At 43.5% G+C, this 21,467-nt stretch overlaps 1 long non-coding RNA gene across 1 annotated transcript in view; it reads left to right on the top strand.

The window, feature by feature from the left end:
* The first annotated feature begins 3,030 nt into the window (after positions 1 to 3,030).
* The window catches only part of LOC107506357, a 118,729-nt gene continuing 100,292 nt past the window's right edge, over positions 3,031 to 21,467 (top strand). The window contains exon 1 of the long non-coding RNA XR_004952516.1: positions 3,031 to 3,082. This is a non-coding gene — a long non-coding RNA (uncharacterized LOC107506357). The remainder of the gene's footprint in view (positions 3,083 to 21,467) is intronic.

Below are 21,467 nucleotides of genomic sequence, written 5' to 3'. Positions count from 1 at the left end.
GAATCAGAAGAGGAAAGAGAGCACTGAGAAGGCAAATTTCTATCTTAAGGCATCATCCCAGTTGCCTTTTGCAAACACTCAAGAACAGACCCATCACTTTTGCAAACAATCTCTTGACAAAAACTCAGTCACATGATCATGCCTACCTGCAAGAGAGATTGGAAAATGTTTGGTTTTAGGGCAGAAACATGCTGATTTATAATTCTTTTATTACAGAAGGGAGAGAATAGAATTGGATGAAGAGCCAGCAGTCTGTACTTGAGTGATGCATCTTAAGTATATTTGTTGCAAGAAAGACAATGGGAAACTCGAATTAATGGGGTCATACTCAGTGGCTAGGCCTTGATGAATAGATGTACTTTTCTATATTTTAAATTAAAATAGCATATTAATAGCAGGATGTTTCTGTTTTCATGACTGATAGCTTTGATTCCTTAAAATTAGTCGATCAATTTTAATGTTCCTGCGTATGACAGATATGCGGACTCTATTCTTTCTTCTCTTGGTTCTTTAATATCTCTAAATATTTTTCCTTTCATTTTCACTTTTAGGGGATCAAGAACACGGCAGATCTCGTGAGTGTCTACAAGCTATTTTGAAATAACATGCATTTCTGAAGTAGCTCCAGCTTTTCAAAGAAAATGTAAAGCTAGCTCAGTGCTTGAGATATGGTCAGGAAAAAGAGGAATTTCCAAATTTACTCACTCCCTAGTCAGTATTGAAGAAAAAATTCACATTAAAGATGAAGAGACAGTGCTTCCCGTGTCCAGTTTTGCATCCACACGATGCTTGCTGAACAAGTTCAAATGGCCCATTTATCTTGGGAACTGAGAACACAGGAGCTTCATTTCTGGCAACACAATGAACTGTTAAAAGTTCCTCTCGGAGCGGCTCTTAGTAAGTGGTCCAAGTCTGTCGTTCTGTATCAAGAAGAGCCATTCTGAAGATTTGAAGAAATGGATGCTGGCCCTTGAGTTGAGCACATGCCATTTAAAACTCCTGCAGATTGGGGCAGCTTCCCTCAGCCTGTCCATGAGCCCAGAAGACTCAGGTACCCAGAAGTACCCTCCTTCAGGGTGCCCGCATCCAGACTCTTCTTCTTTGTCTTGATGCTTCTTAAGGAATCCTTAACTTCATCATCTCACCTCCTTCCACCCGGCTCCATGCTCATTTCCCTGAGTTCACATTAGTGGGCCTGACTCGAGAAAATTTTGAAATAAAAGAATATTGCCTAACTTGAGAGGAAGTCATATTTTTCTCCATTTTTTGAAAACTTGACTTAAAAGTGATAATGTTGAAGCATCTAAATAGATACATAACAACAGGATATTACAGACCTTTTACAATTTGGCAGTCTATGAGAGCTGGGTTAGGGTGTGTCAGCTTCCTGGTATTGTCCCATATCTGCTTAGTCTCAGTCACACAGTGCTGACCTGGGAGATACTATTTATTAAATGCAGGGTTTTTTTTGTTTTTTTGTTTTTTAATGTATTAGATAAGGAGAAGCATGTAGGACACCGCTGCAGGAAGCTAGAAATTTAAAATCGCAATATGATTTTGCTTTCCAAGTGTGGGTTTAGATTGTGGACATACTGATAGCTCCTCTTTCTGAATACCTACTGTGTGCCAGACCCTGAACTAAAAGCTTTACATGTATCGTTTCATTCATTCTGTGAAACAGTCCTGTCATCGTCACCCCCACTTCTCAGAGCAGAGACAGAGATATCCAAAGATGTTAAACAACTTTCCCAAAATCATCTGTCTGTCGAGTCGTGGAGCTGGTACGCAGCTCCAGTGTTCCCGTCTCAGTCACGGGGTAGGATGAAGGGCACGCACAGCAGTCTTTGTTCTGGAAAATCAAAAGAGGTGCTCCGTGGGAGTCAGCATTCCTGGAAACGACATCTGTCTGTCTGTATGGCTCATTTTGTGAAGGACGTTTGATAGCGCATGAAAAAAAAAAAAAAGGCAGATTATATTTCCTGATTATGTGGCTGAAGACAGTTACCACCTGTCTCCTAAGAATGAGTAACACGTCACCTTATGTTTCATAGTGCAAGGTCTGAGCGTAGTCTTGTTTCCCATCTCTGATTTTGCACGTGCTTCTTGGCGTCTCTGCTCTGGGCAGATATTTTCCCATAGAAGGTTCTGCTGTGGCACTGGCTTCCATGTACATGATGCCAGAGGCCCATTTCGTCAGCCTTGAATTGGGTTCTCTATTTCTAGCTTGAAACCCACTCAGAATGTGTCACTTCCGAATTTCTCTGTAACCTTGGGGTTTAGGAATGTCAGTTGTTTTTTCCTGTTCTTTCTGGAAATCTCTGTTTTAAGTCAGAGAGGAAAAAGCTATTTAGGTGCTCACAAGATTTATTAAAAGCAGCATCTGGCTTTGGTAAATGGTTGCAGATGATGACATTCCCCTTAGAACCTGGACTTCACAGTCACAAACAAGCACATTGTGGTTGAGTGAGGGTGAGGAGACCAAGGAGATGGGCAGAAGAAAGACATGGGCCCCCCACACGAAGGGCAGGCGCCCTCCATTGTTCTCTTAGCATTCTGCACTTCCTGCTCTGAGGCATTAAAGTTGCCGCTTCTAGTCAGTCTTCCCCTGTGGACCGCAACCCCTTGAGGGCAGTGTCTGACATTTACCAGGTGATCTACAAAATGCTTATTGAATGAATGAACGAATGAATGAGAGTTCTGATCTCCAATTCTGGCTAAATAAATATCTCAAAACTCAACTTAATCCCCCTGCTAGAATGGAACATATTTAATTTTTGGTGCTCAGAGCAGTGCTTTTATGTTATGCCTGGGGTGGGCCTATGGAAATCAGCATTATTTTTTTTAAAAAGGTTTCTAGGTGTTTCTAATGAGCAATTAGGGTCAAAACCACCATTGCACATATATCTCTAGAGGAATTAGTACTTTATGGCTGATGTAGCACGAGGATGGGTCATGTCCTACAGAATCTGAACTTGTGGGGAGGGAAGAAGAAATTGGCCTGAAAACATTAGACCAAAAACAAAAGACAAGGACATTTTCTGGAAGCTCAGCTCAGGGGCTCAGCGTGGCTCAGGCGCTGTGGGTAAGTAAATGCGCTTCTGTACGACGTCTCAGCAGCATTTAATTGATGCCTTGAGGGGTTTCTTCGGGAGCCGCAGTGTCTGCCATCCATTGCACTCTCCTCTTGATGTTCTAATCCAAAGCCAGTGGTTTATCTGACAAAGTCAAAGACAGGTTAAATGTATAGATGCAGCATTCTGGTGGAAAGGGTGAATTGAAGACACTGGCTTGAGGAACAAAAATTTAAGTCTTTCTTGCCCTGAAAATGAAGTTTTGAATTGTGTTAAAATGATAGGATGCCTGAGAATTTCTGTGTATGTAGCCAGTGGAGTAGGAACTATGAATGTTTTTCTCGAGCTATTATAATAAAGACTTAAAAAGTTTCCTGGCTTCATTGATTTCCGAATCTCCATGCTCCTATGATGGAGTATGTGCATGGACTGCTCAGGTGCTTAAGTCGGCTTTATTTATTTATCTATCTATCTATCTATCTATCTATTTATTTATTTATTTATTTTTGCTGAGTGCTGGGGTGGAGTGAGGGGCAGAGAAAGCAGGAAATGAGAAACTAGTTATATTTTTCTTTTCCTTTTAAAGCTCTGTGTCCTTGTATCTGTATCTAGCCCACTATTTCCTTTAATATATAAAAAATGGATTTGGCTTCATGCCTTTATCCTGTGTCTGTTAAAGGGAAGAGAAGGATGTGTACACATGTCGCTGCCCTGGAGTTCCTGGGAACAGGCACATAATGTACTTTTCCAGGGTAATTTGCAGAGAAATGGACCTTTACAGACCTAAGCAGTGTTCCCTATGCGAATTTGGCTCATAGTTTTACATACAGGAGTTTTGATTAATTGGTGTCAAGAACTGTGAAAAGTCTGAGATTTTATCCTCTTTCAATTTCACAAATTAGCCTGCCACAGTGTCACGGATGCTGGCAGAATACTGGGGACACCCGAGTGAGAGACCAAGGACTTTATGACTCACAGCATTAGCAGTGGCCAGAATATCAGTAATTTCTTGTACCCATTTTCCAAGGCCCAGTTCTCACAGGCTGACATAAACAGGACCAGGTGACATCTGCATATGCAGGGGGTATGTTACATGAGAGGACTTCTGAGCTTACAGAACTCAAGAGCTTACGGAACTCATTTTTTTTTTTTTTTACAGTGGGCAATGAACATGCTTACCCTGCACTCTGAAGGGGCACACTATCTCTATCTTCCAAGGCTTTTCAGTAAACAAAAATCCTTAAAAAGGTATTCTAGAACAAAGACATTCCTTGGCTCTGCTTCCAAGACATGCAGAAACACAAGGCATTTATAGAGAACCACCTGCAAAGAATAAGTCAGTAATAACACAGAAAGCTAGCTCATGGAGGTGTGGATAAAGCTGAACGCCGAGGGAGACAGTGGACTTTTAAAGTTCCCTGGGCTCCATCTCAAATATAACGAGTGAGTACCCAGTTCCCTCATGCATCAGTGAGCATTCGCTATCCAACAAACACCCCACAACTTAATGGTTTAAAACAACCACTTATTTAGCTCATGATCTGTGGATCGGTTGGGTTGTTCTTCCAGGCCTGGCGGGCTCAGCTAGTCTCAGTTAGGCTCCTGCATTCACAAGCTGGTGGTTCCAATGGCTGTCATACTGTCAATCAGGACAACAGGGGCAACTAGCTAAGTGTCTTTTGTCATCCAGCAGGCTGCCCCGGGCATCTTCCCATGCTGGCAGTCACAGTGTTTTCAGGAGAAGCACGAGATGACCCCTGATGTACGCACCCTTTTCAAGCCTCTGCATCAGGTTTGCTAACCCCGCAGTAGCAAAGAAGGTCATGTGGCCAACCCAGATCCAAGGGCAGAGAGAGACTCCACCTTCTGAGGGAGGGGAAGAGTTCGTGGCTACTTTTATAATCTTCACACTGCAGACCTCTGCTCGGCTCCTTCCGGCTCATCCTCCAGGACTTAGCTTCCTAGAGTCCGGCCCTCCTGCCCCCTGTTATCACTTCTACCCCATGACGCACTTTCATTTTTGTCGTAATTCCTACTAGATTCTGATATTATTTACTTATTTATACATGAAAGTAAAACGAAGAAATAAAATAAAAGACATGTAAACAAAAAAATAATGTTTCTCCAACCACGAAGTTATCTCTTGAGGACAGTAATTTATCTTTGGCATTCAGAGAAGCACCTGGATATACCAAGTGTCAATAAAAATCTGTTAGTGAGTGACTTCTGAGACAGTGGGTTTGGTCATCTTTATGGGAATGGAGGAGAGAACCTCGAAGACATAAACCAAACCTTTGCCCTGACACCTCATGGTAGGAGAGCTTTAGAGATGGAATTATAGTGACAGGCACCAGGATGAGAAGCCAGGGTAACTCAGTCAGCAGGTCTCTTTACCTGCCAGATGGTAGAGACTTCCAGATTGTGACCATACCTTTTCCTTCGACTGAGGAATGATCCAGCTTGTTTAGATTCAACTTATTACAGGATTCGCTGGCATTTTAATGATGGTACTTTTTTTCTGGGGGAAGGGTACTCTACATTTTTAGGATCTGTAAGCTTAGAAGAGGTACCTGTTGGATTTGTAGTTACTTTCTCTTTACAATGTCATTTAGCCTTTATATAAATCACTCCTAACCTTGCTTCAAGCCCTGGAAAAAATGACAATGAGCCCATTTTCCTCTCCTTTATTCTTTTGTTTTTTGTTTTGTCTCAAGTCTCACAGTGTGGACATTAGGGAAACCTGGTTATATTAGTCAGAGTTTAACCATGTCTTCATGTATTTAAACCTCACTTCTGGTTCTTGAATCTATGTTAGAAATCAACTAGAGAAGCAGAACCAGTAGGAGATTTATATCTATGTATTTATATATCTATAGATCTATAGATCTATTTGTGTCTCTATTTTTCTACCTACCTACCTACCTACCTACCCACCCATCCATCCACTTATTTATTACAAGGAATTGGCCTATGTAGTTAAGCTGGTAAAGCAATTCTGAAATCCATAGGACAACATCCCAGAATTGGAAGATCACAAACAAGATAGAATTTATAGGCAAGGGCTGAGTCTACTGTACACAGGAAGTTTTCTTCTTTTGGGGGCAAAGTCTCAGTCCTGCTTTGAAGGCCTTTTAAATGATTGATTAGGCCCACCCAGAGTCTTCAGGATAATCTCCCTTACTGAAAGTCAATTGATTAGAGACTTCAATTACATCTGCAAAGTACCTTCACAGCAACACCCAGATTAATCTTTGATTGAATAACTGGGACTGTAGTCCAGCAAAACTGATACCTCAAAAAAGCCATCATACAGGGCTAGCAGTGAGGTCCAGGGCAGAAAAAGAGTCTGAGCAAGTGCTCAGAAGGTCTGATGTATTCCTCGATCCTTCTTTAGGGCTGATGAAGAGTGAATTAATTCAGTAAACTAATAATTTCTAATCTAATAATCTAAAAATAGAATAATAATTTATCCCAGGTATGACCCATGTGAAAAAGACTGAAGTATGTTGGTGAGACCCTAAGAAACACTGAGTTTAAAGTAGAGCAGGGGCCAGGAGTGGATGAGGTGCAACAAGCTTTGGGGGCTGTGGATCGGTGACTCACCTCTCATTTCATAGAGGACATATTCTCCAGGCTTGAACATGCCACTTCACCTTCCTTTTATCTTAGTTCCTTCACCTGTAAGTAATTATTTTCAATAGTAATTTAGCTTAAGTTTTACACATTCCAAAATTCTACATCTCCATGCACGTATGTGCTCACACATGTACACAAACATACACAGTACTCCACACACATATATATGTGCACTTACACATCAAGAATTCTTGAAGTTCAGACAAAGGTAAAATTTGAAAAGCGGGACACTAAAGTCAGTAATTGTGATAACTGAGATGACTTCGTACTCTTTTGGGGTATCATCCGAAGCCGAGTCCCCATTCAACTGTGGGTTCGAGTCGGAATGTGTGCACTGAGGTACAAATCTTAACAAGAAACACTTCCTGGGTCCTGGGAAGCTTCTCTGTCCCTTCTCCTAACCCCTCTGAATACTCCAGCCACTACCAATGCCTCAAATTTTATTAACAACAGGAGTCTTCCTTTCATTCCATATTAGAAACAAGTTTAAACTATCAAATAGACTCAAGAAAGGTAAGAAGGTAAACAAAAGGTTCACACCAAGAGGCCAGTGGCAGATTCTTTCAGTTCTTTTTCAGATTTTGATGAAATATGGGAAAGCCTTTGTGGCAGCCTCACTACTTGGAGAGATGAGGGCTGAAAGACAGCAGCAGGCTGAGTCGGGGCAGTGGCACCTGGCGGCTAGGTTGACAGCCGGCCCAGCCAGTCCACAATGCGGACATTTCAAGTTCTGCTGACTCGTGCCCCGCCCCGCCCCCCCCCTCCGATTCTTCTTCAGAAAACAATTATAGAAATATGCTTGGCCACTCGAGCCCATGTTATTGCCGTGAATTTGTATCAGGTTCTTTTTGAATCTGAAAAGGGAAATTGATCGTGAACGCAGCTCTTCCTTTTCAGCCTGTAGCTCCCAGAAATGAGTATAAATAGTCGCCGGGATGGGACTTTTTGGCAAAGCCATCCCAGGATTTCCTCAAGGGTGGGGAAGAGGGTTGAAGTTTTACAAAGCTGTCTATCCTTCGAGCAAAATAAGCAGCCAGCTGTGCCGGGCGGGCGGGCCGGGCCCCGAGCCCTCGCGGAGGCGGGTTCTGTGCTGGCAGCGTGGCGACCGCGTGGCGACCGTGGAGAGGGTCCGCTCGTTCCGAGTGGTGTATGAGATGGCCCCGGGGGGGGGGGTGGTGAAAGCCCTTTGGAAATTCATGGGGAAATATTTTTTCAAAATCAAATTTGGAAACGTCTACAATTTTTTTAAAAATCAAAATGCCGAAGCATTTGGAAAGGGTGTTTTTGTTCTCTATTGAAATCAGAGGTTCAGGAGAAAGACTGGTGCAGAGCCACTATGATAACCAAAGTTTAAAGTAGGTCAGAGGGCTTCGACGCAATCATTGTTTCACTTCTCGGAGGCCACTCATGTTGCAGCTACACAAAGGCTTAGTCAAATCACATTTCAATTCATTTAAACCACCATTTTTCAGGAGCCTAACCTGAGCGATGTCAAGTCTAGTGCTGATTTCCAGGTCCAGTGTCCTGACCCCGAAAGTGGCCAAAAGGGATCCTTGCCTCAGAAAGCAGCCTTCCCTGGTCTCTCTAAGGTTTGCGAGGTCTGTTTTCCGGCCATGCTGTTACCCCAGCAGAGGGCAAGAGGGTCTCTGCCCACTTAGAGAGGCTGCCCTCCTCCTTCCCAAAGCCCCTGGCCTTGTAAGTGGAAGTCCACTAGAGGAGTGGTCAGGGGACTCCTGGTACTCACGTCCTTTTGACCAACAGAAAGAGCCTTCTCACTTCCGGTGGTTCTGGTGTCCCCAGTCCCCAAAGTTCTTATTGATGTTTGTAAAACTGTTAGTATCTTGGGTGTCTTCCGTTTGTGGTTCCATCGGAAGTTGCAACGGTTGACCCACCTGTTCATCCTTGATGGTGTCTGGGTGGACTTTCCTTCCTGCCTTACTGGGTCTGGTGTTAAGAGAGAGGACCCAGCAGACCCTCCCGAGGAGGCTGCACTGATCCTTTCTTTCCCAGATGTCCCTGACACCTAGAAGTGCCCATCTACTGTGGCTGAATACTTCCAGGGTGCAAGGGTAGTGTATGAATTTTGCATGCTGAAGGTTGTGCTAATGGGCCTTATCTTCCTGCCTGGTACCTAAAACTAGAATCATGGATTTACAGAAAGACAGAAATGGAAGAACCTGAGAGATCATCTAGTACAGTTCCTTCCCGCACCAATGAGGAGATGGAGAGGTCAAGGGACGTGTCTCAGGCTGCCAGGCCAGTAGGTAGAAGAGCAAGGACAAGCACCTGAGTTTCTTCTCTCCAGTTTCAGAGTTCTCAGTCATTACCCAGCCAACAATACATTATATGTGTTCACTTTCCATTGTGGTCACTATGTTAATAGCACAACATTTTAAAGACAAATTTGTTTCCATTTCTTATTCTCCCCCAAGCCTAGAATATATATATATATGTTTTAGGCCATTGCAGATATCTGCTTCCTGTCCAGGGTACCAGCTACAGAGGTCCCTGTACCCGCTGCTGTGAGTCTCATGCTGAGCCCTCGGATTACTTTTTTGGTGAGTCCATTGGCCCTGCTGCTTGAATGCAGGGCAAAGTCAGGTGGCCGGGAACAATGATGACGACCGCAGGATCAATGGTCCAGTGAGGCATGTGGTGGAGCGCCCAGCTCCACTGGCCTCACGGCATGAAAGCAAGAGGCCGTCTCTTGTCTGTGCTTGAGAGCACCACGTCTACCATTACCATCTCTTTGTAACTGTGCCAGAGATTTGACCAGATGATGTTAACAACACATCAAACTCTTCAGTGATAGATTCCGCCTATATAGCATTCTTATTGGTCAATTTGTCTTAAGCCACTTATGGTAGCAATTTACTTATATCTCACAGAGACTGAAAAATCCAATAATCTAAGGAACTTATTTCTTTATGTAGGTAATCCAGACAATAATGGTACTATTGCTTGGGATTTATGTAATTTGTTTCCTTCAAAGAAACTTAAGTGCTTTTAAATTAACCCATTCATCTTCAGGCACCTCCAAGGGGACTACTGTCTACAGAAGCTTTTCCTGCAGGAAGAAGCAAAGCAAAGCAATATTGTCTGAAATCACAGGAGGTCAACCACAGATCTGGGACGAGCATCCAGAACTCTGTGTACCAGGCCGATATACGCTTCTCTAGTGATGCTGACGTTCAGACGGCTCCATCTTGAATGGGATTGGCAAATATATGGCTCCGGGTGCTGCCAGGCCCTTGCTAAACGATTATGGCATTCTTTCCCATGGAGACAGTTTGTTGCCTCAGAACCCTCCCCAGGGGTGCTCTACAACCTGTCATATCAATCAGTGTCAGAAAACAGGATCCTTTTTGTCATTTATGATCTAAAGGTTGAGCTAAAATGCTAAGCAGGCCTTATCTGTTGCTTGAAATATTTGTGTCAAAATCCCAATGTGGCTGTTGAAAGGTGACAACATTCTGACCTGCTATAAGGTTAGCTGTCATTTGACTTTATGCTAGAAATTGACATGGAAACTAGGAGAATATGGGACAGGTCAGCAAAGAAACCACTAATGAGCAGTTTTCTGTAGCTACTACAGGTGGTCGCTGACTCACGATGGTTTAATTGTGATTTTTTTTTTGACTTTACAGTGGTGCAAAAGCAAAATTAATTCAGTAGAAATCATACTTAGAATTTTGAATTTTGATTTTTTTCTCCAGTGTGTGGTACGATATTCTCTCGTGACGCTGGACAGCAGCAGCGAGCCGCAGCTCCCAGCCAGCCGTGCGGTTATGAGGGTACACAACTGATACTGTACACTGTACCACGTGGCAGAATTTTCTGGATGTTATGTTTTGGTATACCTGTCTATTCAATGTTCAACTGTGTCTCCTGCTTCTGGCAGGAAGATGAGGAAGGCAGTACAGATGCTCCTCAATTTACGATGGGGTTATGTCCTGGTAATGTAAATGTTCAGAGCATGTTTAAGGTAGCTATAATTTCCATTAGGTTCAATGCATTTTTGATTTATGATATTCTTAACTTATGTTGGGTTTATAGGGACGTGAGCCCATTGTAAGTTGAGAAGCATCTGTACAAAAAGAGTGAGCCAGGATTGCAGTGAGACGTTTTCTATTGCTGTTACCAAACAGTTTTGGTTGTATGTGAAGGTCAGATCCCCTGTGTCTGCTTTCAGTGTTGGGCTCAAGCTGTACAAAAATCAATAAAAGCAAAGGTTTCTCTTTTTTATTATGGAGCCAGTCTGGAGACCTCAGAGGTAGGGTTGAGTGGAAAATCCAGGGAAAGTAACTATACCTCTTTGCACCCCAGAGAGGGAAGGAATGATTTTTCTAATTTCAAGAAGAGGAAAGCAATTGAGATTTGCTCAACTCAAGGATATAATTAGCTGACAAGGTGGTACTTTTTTTTTCCCCCGAGAGAAGCAAGTTTCCCTTCAACAGATTTTGTGTTCTTGAATTGGAAGATGGTAGAAGAAAGTCAGGATCATTTGAAAGGGACTAATTATAACAGTTTCACCTTTGAATCGACACTGAGGGGGTGGCAGAGGTGGAAACACCCTTATAACTTCAATATTTTCAGGTTTGTAAAATGGAGAAGGCGGAACAGACATATTTTTAGCACTTAGCATGTTGACAGCCACTGATTTAAAAATAAGTACAGATTGCAAAGCCCACTGGTCTCATGATATCTAAGATAAGAGGTTTTCAAGTTATCTAAGCAGCCATTGGCTTTTCCTTATGGCCATTGTATGGAAAGCTGTCAAGGAAACTAGGCTTCTCACTCTTGTTTTGGGGTGCTAATCTCTGCAACGTTCTGTGAATCTCCTTCCATGCCAGGCCATCGATTTTCCCATATTGTCCACCGGTTTCCAGGGAGGTGGCCCTCCAGGCACCAGCCCTCATCTCACAGCTCCTCTGTGGTCCCACCTCTTTCCCTCGCCAGCACCTCCATTGACTAACTCGCAGACACCTGTTCCATTTTCTTGGGTTCTTGGATTCCTGTGTTACACCTCCCTGGCTATATGGTGACATGTTAACACAGGGCTTTCGAAGACATATGGGTAGAAAGTGTCTTCCCTGTAAGGTTTTGGTGAGGGGCTACTTTTGGGACTTCTCCGGTGTTGATGATTGCCTTCATCCTGTACTAGCGCTGGGCTAGTCCTGCCTGCTTCCTTCAGTCCAGACTACGACTCCCACATCCAAGGCACAAAGACGCATAATTACCACTGCCTCGTGTACACTTATGGAATAGGGAAGGTTAGAAACAATCGCCTGCTGGCTCTTCCACTCTGCAATTTCATTCTGTAAATGATTGGATGTGGTTTTGCTTGAAATAGGAACCCACTGAGCACTTTATGCACAGTTAGACTCTGTGACCTCTTTTTGATGGTATTTTATTATATATCTCCAGCTTTTCTCCTCCCAGAAAAGAAAGCCCAAGTTATTTTTTCACCTGTGATATCTCTAAACAATACTGGATGCACGATATAATAGTAAGAAACAAGAGGATTCAGTTCATAATTAAGTTAGGAGGAGCAAAATTCCAGCTGAGTAAGTCACTTGATTGAAAACTCTGGATTAGCAGTAATATTAAATGTTACTATAAGCGAATAATGGGATATTGAATTTAATGGATCCATTCAATCAACAAGCGCTTATTGAACATCTACTATGCACAAGGCACTGTGATAATCTAGGCCAGGCACTGAACTCTACTTTATGCTAGAATCTGATTCGATTTGGCATAGGCAGAACCTGGGCATCAATAATTTCTAAAAGTTTTCTGGTTATTCTAGTGTGTATCAGTGTCTAGAACCACTGGATTAAATGATTAAGTGGTAGAAGCCAGTTTACTGCAGTATATCGTGGCTGGACTGTGGCTGTGAGCTTGGTTATAAGTATTCACTCCATCAATCACATTTAAAGAGACGACATAGGTATAACACCATAAAATCTATTTACACTAATGGATGAGGGTGTACTCATAGAAATTGTATGCATGGAAGGATTGTTGGGAGCTTAGGAAAGGTGGGATGGTAAGATAAATAACCTAGGGAGTAATTGGGGAACACGCTCTAAAGGTTTAAGAAGAGTAGGGCAGTACTCCTCAAATTCAAATGCACAAACGAATCACCTGATTTTATTAAAATATAGATTTCAATAGAATAGGCCCAGAGATAATGTAATTTTTGAAAAGCTCCCAATTTCTGCTGCTGGTCTGTGGAGCATCCTTTGAGTAACAGGCTCTAGGAGTTTGCTGCTCTTGTGCTAAAAACACAAAAAAATTTCCACCTTGGTCTTATGCAGGACTTTTTTCCCAATGGAAACGTGTATATTTTTAAATTTTATAGTGTAGGTCAAAAAGAAGTTTGAGTGTGCTTATGGACATTTCCTTTAAAATGTAATTTAGCCAGGTGGGTGAGTCCACACACACTACTTGGACTTTAGAGAATTAGCTCAAGAGTGAAGCCCTGGCTTTGCCCAGTTCTCCCCTTGGAAGGTCATGTGGTGAGTGGGAAGGGCACAGGTTTGGGGTTCATAAGGACTGAGCTCAAATCTCTGCTGACTCTTCCTGGATATGTAACTTTGTAAAGGTTGGAGAAACCTTCCGACCTTCAGTTTTTCATATGTAAAATGGGTTTTTTGAGTAAATTAAGCAATATTGTATTTATCTGAAGCAACAGGCACAATGCCTGGTATGGAGAAGGTCCTCATTGAATTGAAGGCCTTCTGATGGTATGTCATCCACTGTTACAGCCTTATAAGGGTGGGCCATCCACCGTGGAGACCTTATAATGGTGTGTCACCCACCACGGAGGCCTTATGACATACCATCTACTGTGACGGGCAGTGCCAATGCACAGATAAGCAAGACAGACACTGTTTGGGATGCGGAAGGGAAGACAGACGACAGAACCAGAAATGACCGCGGCAGGACGGTCCACGAGCACCAGCCAGCACAGAGGCGCCCTGGCACTATGCGACAAGGGACGCTGCTGCCTCGTGTGCGTGCTCATTGCCCGATAGGAAATCATCTCTCGTTTTCCAACCAAATGAGTAAAAAACTCAGTCCTTTCTCCAAAAAGGCTTGATTCTGACTCATTTTTTTTCCCCTTTATGGGGTTAAACTCAAAGACCAGATGGATGGATCTATTTTGGTTTCACAGAGAGAAACCTTTTACATAGGAAAGGGTTCAAAACTGGTTTTTCTTTAGGAGAGAAAGGAGAAACTGCAGATCAATTCAGTCATTCTTCCTAGGGGGGAAAAAGAATGAAAGAGAAGATAAGGAAGGAATTTCACAGCTCCAAAAGGGAATAGGGAGTAGAGTTCTAACTCTTCTGAAATTCATTTAGAGGGAACAGCCTCCGTCACTGTGTTGCATCACACTCCAGCGTGGGCCTGATGCCCAGAGCTTCAAAATTGCACCCCAACTCTGCTGCCACAGTTATAGGATCAGAGACAAATGCCTTTAGATATCTTTTCTGTCATTGGAAGGAGTTAAATTCTCACCTTGTCAGATACCATCAGAATAGCTGCTGTAGAAATTGCCACTTAAAACAATCAAGGGAAATATTAGAACTTCACAGTGTTGAGAAATCGGAGAACTCAATACAGGATATTTGCCAGTAGAACCATCACACCGTTTTAGAATGTGCGCTGCACAAGTAATGGCTGGACTGAAACGGGGCAGTTGCCTCCGCAGTACCAGTTGTCCTAAATCGAGGTCCATATGGTGGCTGTTGAAATGCAGACTTCCAGACAGAGCCTGGCTTTCCCAGAAAGCATCCGTGCTGCTTCCTGGTGACACTGTGACACCTATGGGAATGATCTGTATATCTTCTGGAGGAAGGAAGGAAGGGAGAGAGCTGTGTCTGCCCCTTTGCCAGTTTCTTCTCCAATTCATCCTCCACACTTCTGCCAGATATATCTTTCAAGATACCAAATCTTGTTATATGATATCTTGTCTTAAAGTCCCCATGGGTTTCCCTCCAGCCCCTTATGCTTATAGGATGCTGCCCAAACCTCAAAAGACCTCGCCTCTTCCTAGGCTCCTTACTTTAACTGCTTGGAACATCTTCCACCCCTAGAAGAGCCCCCACACTCCTCTGCCTGACATTTGTCACCTTCTCCCGTGAATCTTGCCGAGTTCGTGCTGATGCGTTCTAACACCCCAGCTCAGATGTCGGTTCCTCAGGAAGCCTTCCTCAGCTCTTTCGGAATCACAGTCTCTCTCTTTTGGCCCCTCATAGCCCTTGCACATGCCTCTTTAGTAGCCTTTTCTACATTGTTTTAAAATTTTTTTTTTTTTATGTCTCCCACTCCAGACCCTGAGCTGTGTATCTAGCGTTTAGTAGATTCCAGTGGGTAATTACTGATTTGAGACATAACTGGCATTGTTCTGCTTTTCTTGACTTACTTTATAGAGGTTTTGTATGATTCGACTGCTTGTGGTAAACCTGGCCTCACAGAGATGTTTTAATGATGCATGCAACTATATGTGATTAATATCCCCTGATTTTGCTGTTTGGTGGGTAGATTATCAATTGGGGAATTGGTGCTCTTTTATTCTAGGGCTTGGGGAGGACTCAGTTTTCATCAGTTCATATCGTACAAACATTCAGAACTAGCCTTAATCTTTGGAAAGTCAGAAAGAACTATGAGAAAAACTCAGGTCTTCTTGAAGAATTTATTTTTTTTCTGGGAACTAATGTGAGTTAAACGTTGAATTGTGGGTAAGGAGAAATACTATATGTGCATAATAGGTGTTAAATAAATACTAGCTCACCGACGCCTATGTGAAAAGGAAGAAGGCAGGGGATGAGAGAGGGTTATTTTCACTTCTGAAATGGCTGTAACGTTTAGAGCCTTCTGTTTCATAGAAAGAGAAAATGAGGTTCTCTTGATTTTGAGGCTCATAGAAAAAGTTGAGGAAAATGTTAGAATCGCTTTAATACTTCTCAGAGCCATCCATCATGGAGGGGCCTTTTTCACTTCTTTGAAAGAGACCATTATTAAATTTTTATAGAATCCCTTCTCTGAAGAGCTCAAAGAACAGAACTGTGTGTACCAAGGACATGATTGTATGTATATACTTTTAATTTGTATTCCTCTTGAAAATAAATCAAGGACCAATATTTAGTATAATGTAGTATTTAGGATGAGGAGCAAATTTCCCTAAAAGAATTCACTAATAGCTGGGGGTTACCCCATGAGGCCAAGATCTGATTGGTGTATAATGAAAAGTTTAGGAAGTAGGTCCTAGGATGAAATGTGGAAAGGGTTGGAATGGGAGAGGCTGGAGAAAGACTAACCCTTTCTTCAGTCATTCAAAGGCCGAAGTAGACCAGCTGGGTAACTTTGGAACTTGGGGTACTACTATGAAGGCATTCTTTTATTTTTGTATTTCACACTTACTAAGCTTTTTTCATGTGTTGGGGCCTATACACTAGGTGGCAGGGACACCAAAGATGAAAGGGATGAAACCGCTGTCCTCGTAGTCCAGTTGGGGAGACAGACATAGAAATAAAAGGTTGGGAGGCTTTGGACAGCCATAGGCTAACTTGAAAACCTGGTGTCTGAAACCAGCTCCTAAAGGTCATTTGCTATATCAGGTGCTAGGAAAATGACCCCAGACAGAGAACAGCTTCAGAACTGCTCCCATGGGTAACTTAAGGCAGAGGCCCGGGGAAGCCAATAAGCAGCCTTGACCCCGAGGGCAGATGCTGGGTCGCTTAGGTTTGTAGCCTCAGGCATCTGTCTGACCTATTCCCCCAGGTCCACCTCCACCCCCCAGCAACAAGGAGGACCATTTATAAGTGGGGGGCAAGGTCCCAGGACTTTATTGGTCGCAGTTTCATGGGTAGTGCTTTTCTTTAGATACAGAGAGGCTGAACTGCTCTTGTTCCCCACAGCAAGGCCTTTTGCTCCTTCTCTCTCGGGATAGTCAGGCAGAGTTTCTCTTGCCTATTTGCATGGCTGGGGAGGGGCTAAGTGGTCCTGGAGATGCTTCTGGGCTGGGAAGACTGGAGTGGGTGCCCTGGCCAGCTCCACCCTAGGCTTTTAGGAGAAATCCTCTCTCCCTACTTCTCTCCTAGGAAAGCATTTCTTTCAATTTATCAACAGAGTGATAACATCTAGAAGGCTGAGGTGAGGATAAGGGAAAGAGGCCTAGTGGCTGTTAGGCCTGCTTGTACCTTCAGCCTGTAATGCTCCAACTATTTGCTGCTCAGCCTTGTTTACCAAGAGACTATGTTGAGCTTTGGGAAAAGCCTCAGGAGAAAGCCACTTGATGATTCAGACATACTGAGTTCCGAACAATGACTGAGCCATTGTAACTAACAAGTTTGAAGAGAATGGTGAGAAAGGGTAGAAAAATGATGTCCTTCATTGACTGTGATTTGAACAATGTAGGGATGGTCTTCATAGTTACTCTTCTAAAAGAACCATAGGTCAATAAAACAGTGGTCAAAAAGAACTGACTTCTTTTGGAATAAATAGCTCACACTTGTATCTTGAGTCAGCCTATAACAACCCCAAATGAGGGGTCTCAGGGCCACCAGGAGCCCTGTACTCTCAGACCCAGGTGTGTGTCTTTTCTAGCCACAGCACACAGCTGACTCCCATGACCGAGACTTGCACAGGCCATTTCCTCCTTCTGGACACCCTCGGAGTGATGTCCTTTAACCCCAAGTTTTGCCCACTTTCCTCTCAACAGCTCTGCAGTCATTTAAATGGCACACTCTGCAGCTGTCCCCTCTAGTTCGGTGCCATCTGCAAGGATATCATGTTCTCTTATTTCAGTTGCATTTGTCTGGTTCGGTGGATCTGAAGCCTGGCTTCACATTAGAAACACCTGGTGTCTTTAAACAAGTACTGATGGCTGAGTCTAATTGAATGAGTGTCTCCGGCCCGGGGGCGGGGGTGGGGGCTGGGGCGAGGCGGGGTGGGCTTAGTGTTTCTGAAGTACTTCAAGGGCCAAGAACTATCGATCTCAACCCTCCCTCCCTCCTACTCCATTTGATTATCAACTCCTGGAGGCAGAGGCACTGGTGGTGCTGTGAGGGAGTCTTCTCCTTCCTCGAGTCTCCCTATCGGTGTCAGTGAATGCTCAGCACTCACTCAGGACTTGGTACCCTGACTTCTCAAAAGGCTCATTGGCCTGGGCAGTCCTGCTTGTGCCTTTCCATCTCTCAGGCTAACAACGAAGAGACTGTGGAGAGAAGTGGGTGCACTTCCCACCTCTGCCAGGAATGAGACAGCGTTTGCCATCTTCAGAAGCACAGAGCTGCTGCAGGCCAGTTGAAGGAGAATTCACACAAAAAAAGAGCAAACTTGTGAAGAGGTGCCTAGATGCTGCTAGACCCAGCTGGCAAGACTTTGGAGTCAAAGTAAGAGATCTGAGCTGGGTCTGAAGGTGCAAACAGCCCATGGCTGGTCTCTATTGACTAAGTTTGAGAACAAATAATGAATATGTTTCACTGAAGTAGAAAGCAAGTCCATTAAAGCTCAGTTGGATTAGCTAGGCTGTCAGCAGCTTCTAGAACTCAGCCAGACCCTGGAAATCCAGCCAAGGATACAGAGTCAGCTGTCTACTGTGGTTTCAGAGCAGCCATTTACATTTACTTTTACTGTGATTCTACTGTGAATGAGATTTGTGCTTTCAAAGAAAAAAGCATCTTAACCATGCGTGGAACCCTGGACAAGACACAACTAGACTATGTGGATTTAAACTTGACCTTGGTTGAGGGTGAGTGACTTGCCTCTCAGACTCAGTTTCCTCATCTATAAATTAGGTTTGATATATGTTCTACAGAGGAGTGATGTGGGAATGAAAAAGTGCCTTCTCCAGAAGGTGGCAGCAACACTAGAGGTCACAGCCACGAGTTATTGTCTTGTAACTAGAATCCTTTGAAGAACATCTGGAAGAAGCCAGCACATTCTCCTCACTGGTGTCTCCTCACTTCTTGCCCAGATGTTGGTGTTCCAGTCAGGGCTCTAGTAGCATAAAACATAGACCATGGCTGTCTGAAAACTTTTTCCCTCCTGGGCTCTTACTCTTTCAGCTCTCCCTGCCCTTCCTCCAAGGCACCCTCCTCCTTACCCCCTCCACCCATCCTTCTCTCCATCCTCCTGGCTAGGATCGCTGAACAAAAATCTAGAGAATAAAATCAGAGATGCTTTACATTTTCTTAAGCAACCTAATTCTCACTGGAGGGGAGAGTTTAAAAGATACTTCCTTCTTTGCTTGGATGTTTTAGAGCTCAACCAATTATTGTTGTTGGACTGCCTGGAATCAGTAAGGAAAGGCACCACTGAAGTAAATTATCGGTAAAAATAGGCCCACACTTCAGAAGCACAAAATGTCCCAAAACAGGCATCCTAGCTGCAGTCTGCCACCAACGGTGGGGAGGCTTTATTTGTTTGACACAAGATCAGAAGGTGGTTGAGGCTTTGGGGCTGAATTTAAAAGTCAAAATGTGAATAAGTGACTAGAGCAAGGTTCCCTCTAGTAATTGCTGGTTATGGTTATTGCCAGCGCCCAAGGAAACAAACAATGTCACGAGTCTGCCTCTGCCAGGGGCATCCACAGAGGAGACTGAAAGTCACTGTTCCCTCTGGGCCAACCCAGGTATTTTCAGCTGGAACGCAGTGGCTTTCAGTTCTTTGCATTCTTGAAACATGTGTGCTGGCTTTAAAAATACAGATGCTCAAGCCCCATTCTAGACCAGTTAAATCAGAATCTCAGAGTGGGAACTAACTCGGTGTGTTGCCATAGCTCTCCAGGTGATTCCAATGTGCAGCCGGCTTAAGAACCTTTAGTTCTCCTAATCATTTTAAGCTGTGGCTGGGAGAACTAATCTTTCTAGACTTCTGTCAAAGAAAGGAGTGTACCTGGAGCTATAAGTCTTGATTCTTAGGAGCCCATGTGTAATAGCTATTGCTGGTTAAGTGAATGTCCTGTCAGTGCCCATAGCACAAAGACTAGAGATAGGATTAGCAAAAGCTTTTCCATATTGACTGACTTGACCTTTCTCTCAGTTTTGATAAGAGGATAGAAGGCAAAGGAACTACATTTATGTATCAGACCTTGTTCTGGGAGCTCTACATAAAATAATCTTTTAATCTTCACAGAAGGCTTTTTTGTCCCTCATTTTCAGGTACGAAAGCTGAAGCTCAGAAATATTAAGCTAGCTCAAGTGCCAGATAGAGGATATAGTTGGGATTTTAACCTAGGCCTGTCTGGCACTCTGAAAGCTTAGTCAGAAAACACAGGTCATGCTTTGGCAAAATTTAATATCAAAAACATCTGAAAGCCACTGGGAAAAATTTAAGAGGCATGAACAAGTGGGCCAACAGCTGGGAAGTGTGATAGAATCAGCTGAATAATTAGCACGTGGCCTTCTCAGGCCTCTCCCGTGCTCCCAGAGTTGGGAGCTAGCATCAGGGAATCCCGGGGCTCACTGTCTCTTGGCAGCACTGAAGACCCTTGCCTGATGGACCTTAGGCACTGTTTGGAGGAGAAAAACGAGACCAGAGAAAGGAATTAAGGAGTGAAGACTAGAAGGGACCTCTCCATTGATCACCGCGAACTCTGTCCACCTTGGGATTTAAAGAAACAGTCCTGCCTCAGAATCCAGCATTCCTTGTTTTTATTAATATTCATGAAATGAAAACACAAATCTTCGAGGACTTTAGCTAGATGCGTGTCTCTGGAAGGCCTGAGTTCTGAAATGGGAGATAATTTCAGGTGAGTGCGCTCTCTCTGCTCTGGTGGGGAGGTGAGGAAATCCCTGGTGAAACAGCCGTAACTTGATGATCGTGAGGGTGGCCCCTCAGATTTGAGTACACATCTGACCTTGCTTGAAATCCCTTGTGATATTTTGAAAATATCCATCCAGACTGTCGGTGGTCTCATAAGAATATACCCTGTGTAGTTATAGCCTGGGAGCAAAAACAAGCGAGCCTGTTTATAAACACCCTTGTCTTATTCATAGAACCTCAGATGGCTTTCAATCTATATTCTGTACAGCTAGTGTTTTAGACCTCGAACTATTATTTCAGACACTTGAAATGATAAAATGAAACAGAAAGTCCTGATTTTTTGTTGTTGTTGTTGTTTTTTAACTCATATATTTTCTAATAGCAAAGTATTTTTAGAAAGTGCTCTCTGGGCTTGATCTGTATCTAACCATCTGGAAAATATAGGAACATGTAGTGCCTGAATGTACATGTCTCCGTATGTTATAACTTTGGCACTTTGACACATATTAACTAGGCAAGACATAAGAGAGAGGGCACATAATTACATTACTCTACTACAGAGTAAAGTTTGTGTTTCTGGCCAAGTTTTGAGTTGTGATTTATGGTGATATCAATAAGGAATCTCATAGACATATTGGAAATTTTTAAAGATGAAGATATTTCAGGTCAGGATAAAACTTATTTAAAAAATGAAGACTCTTGCTTTTAAATCAGGGAATTAGAGGAGAGAGCACAGGAAACAAGAGTGCGAGAGCAAAAGTGGCCGCTGGTCTCCTGGCTTCTTTCAAAACCAAAATGATAGCAGGAGTCAGAGTTCCCACAGGGAAACAGAGCACTGTGCTAAGGGTCAGGAGACCCGGCTTCCAGCGCTGACGGCCCCAAGCTGTTGTCAGGGGGCGGGCAGCGCCTTTGCCTCTCCTTGCCTATTTGCTCGTTGGTTAACAGGAATTAACGATGGCCACCCTGTCTCACAGTAGTAGT

The sequence above is a fragment of the Rousettus aegyptiacus genome, unplaced genomic scaffold (genome assembly GCF_014176215.1).
Source record: "Rousettus aegyptiacus isolate mRouAeg1 unplaced genomic scaffold, mRouAeg1.p scaffold_m13_p_8, whole genome shotgun sequence".
NCBI lineage: Eukaryota > Metazoa > Chordata > Mammalia > Chiroptera > Pteropodidae > Rousettus > Rousettus aegyptiacus.
Note: the sequence above shows the minus strand (reverse complement) of the source record. Positions and strands in the feature narration are given on the sequence as shown.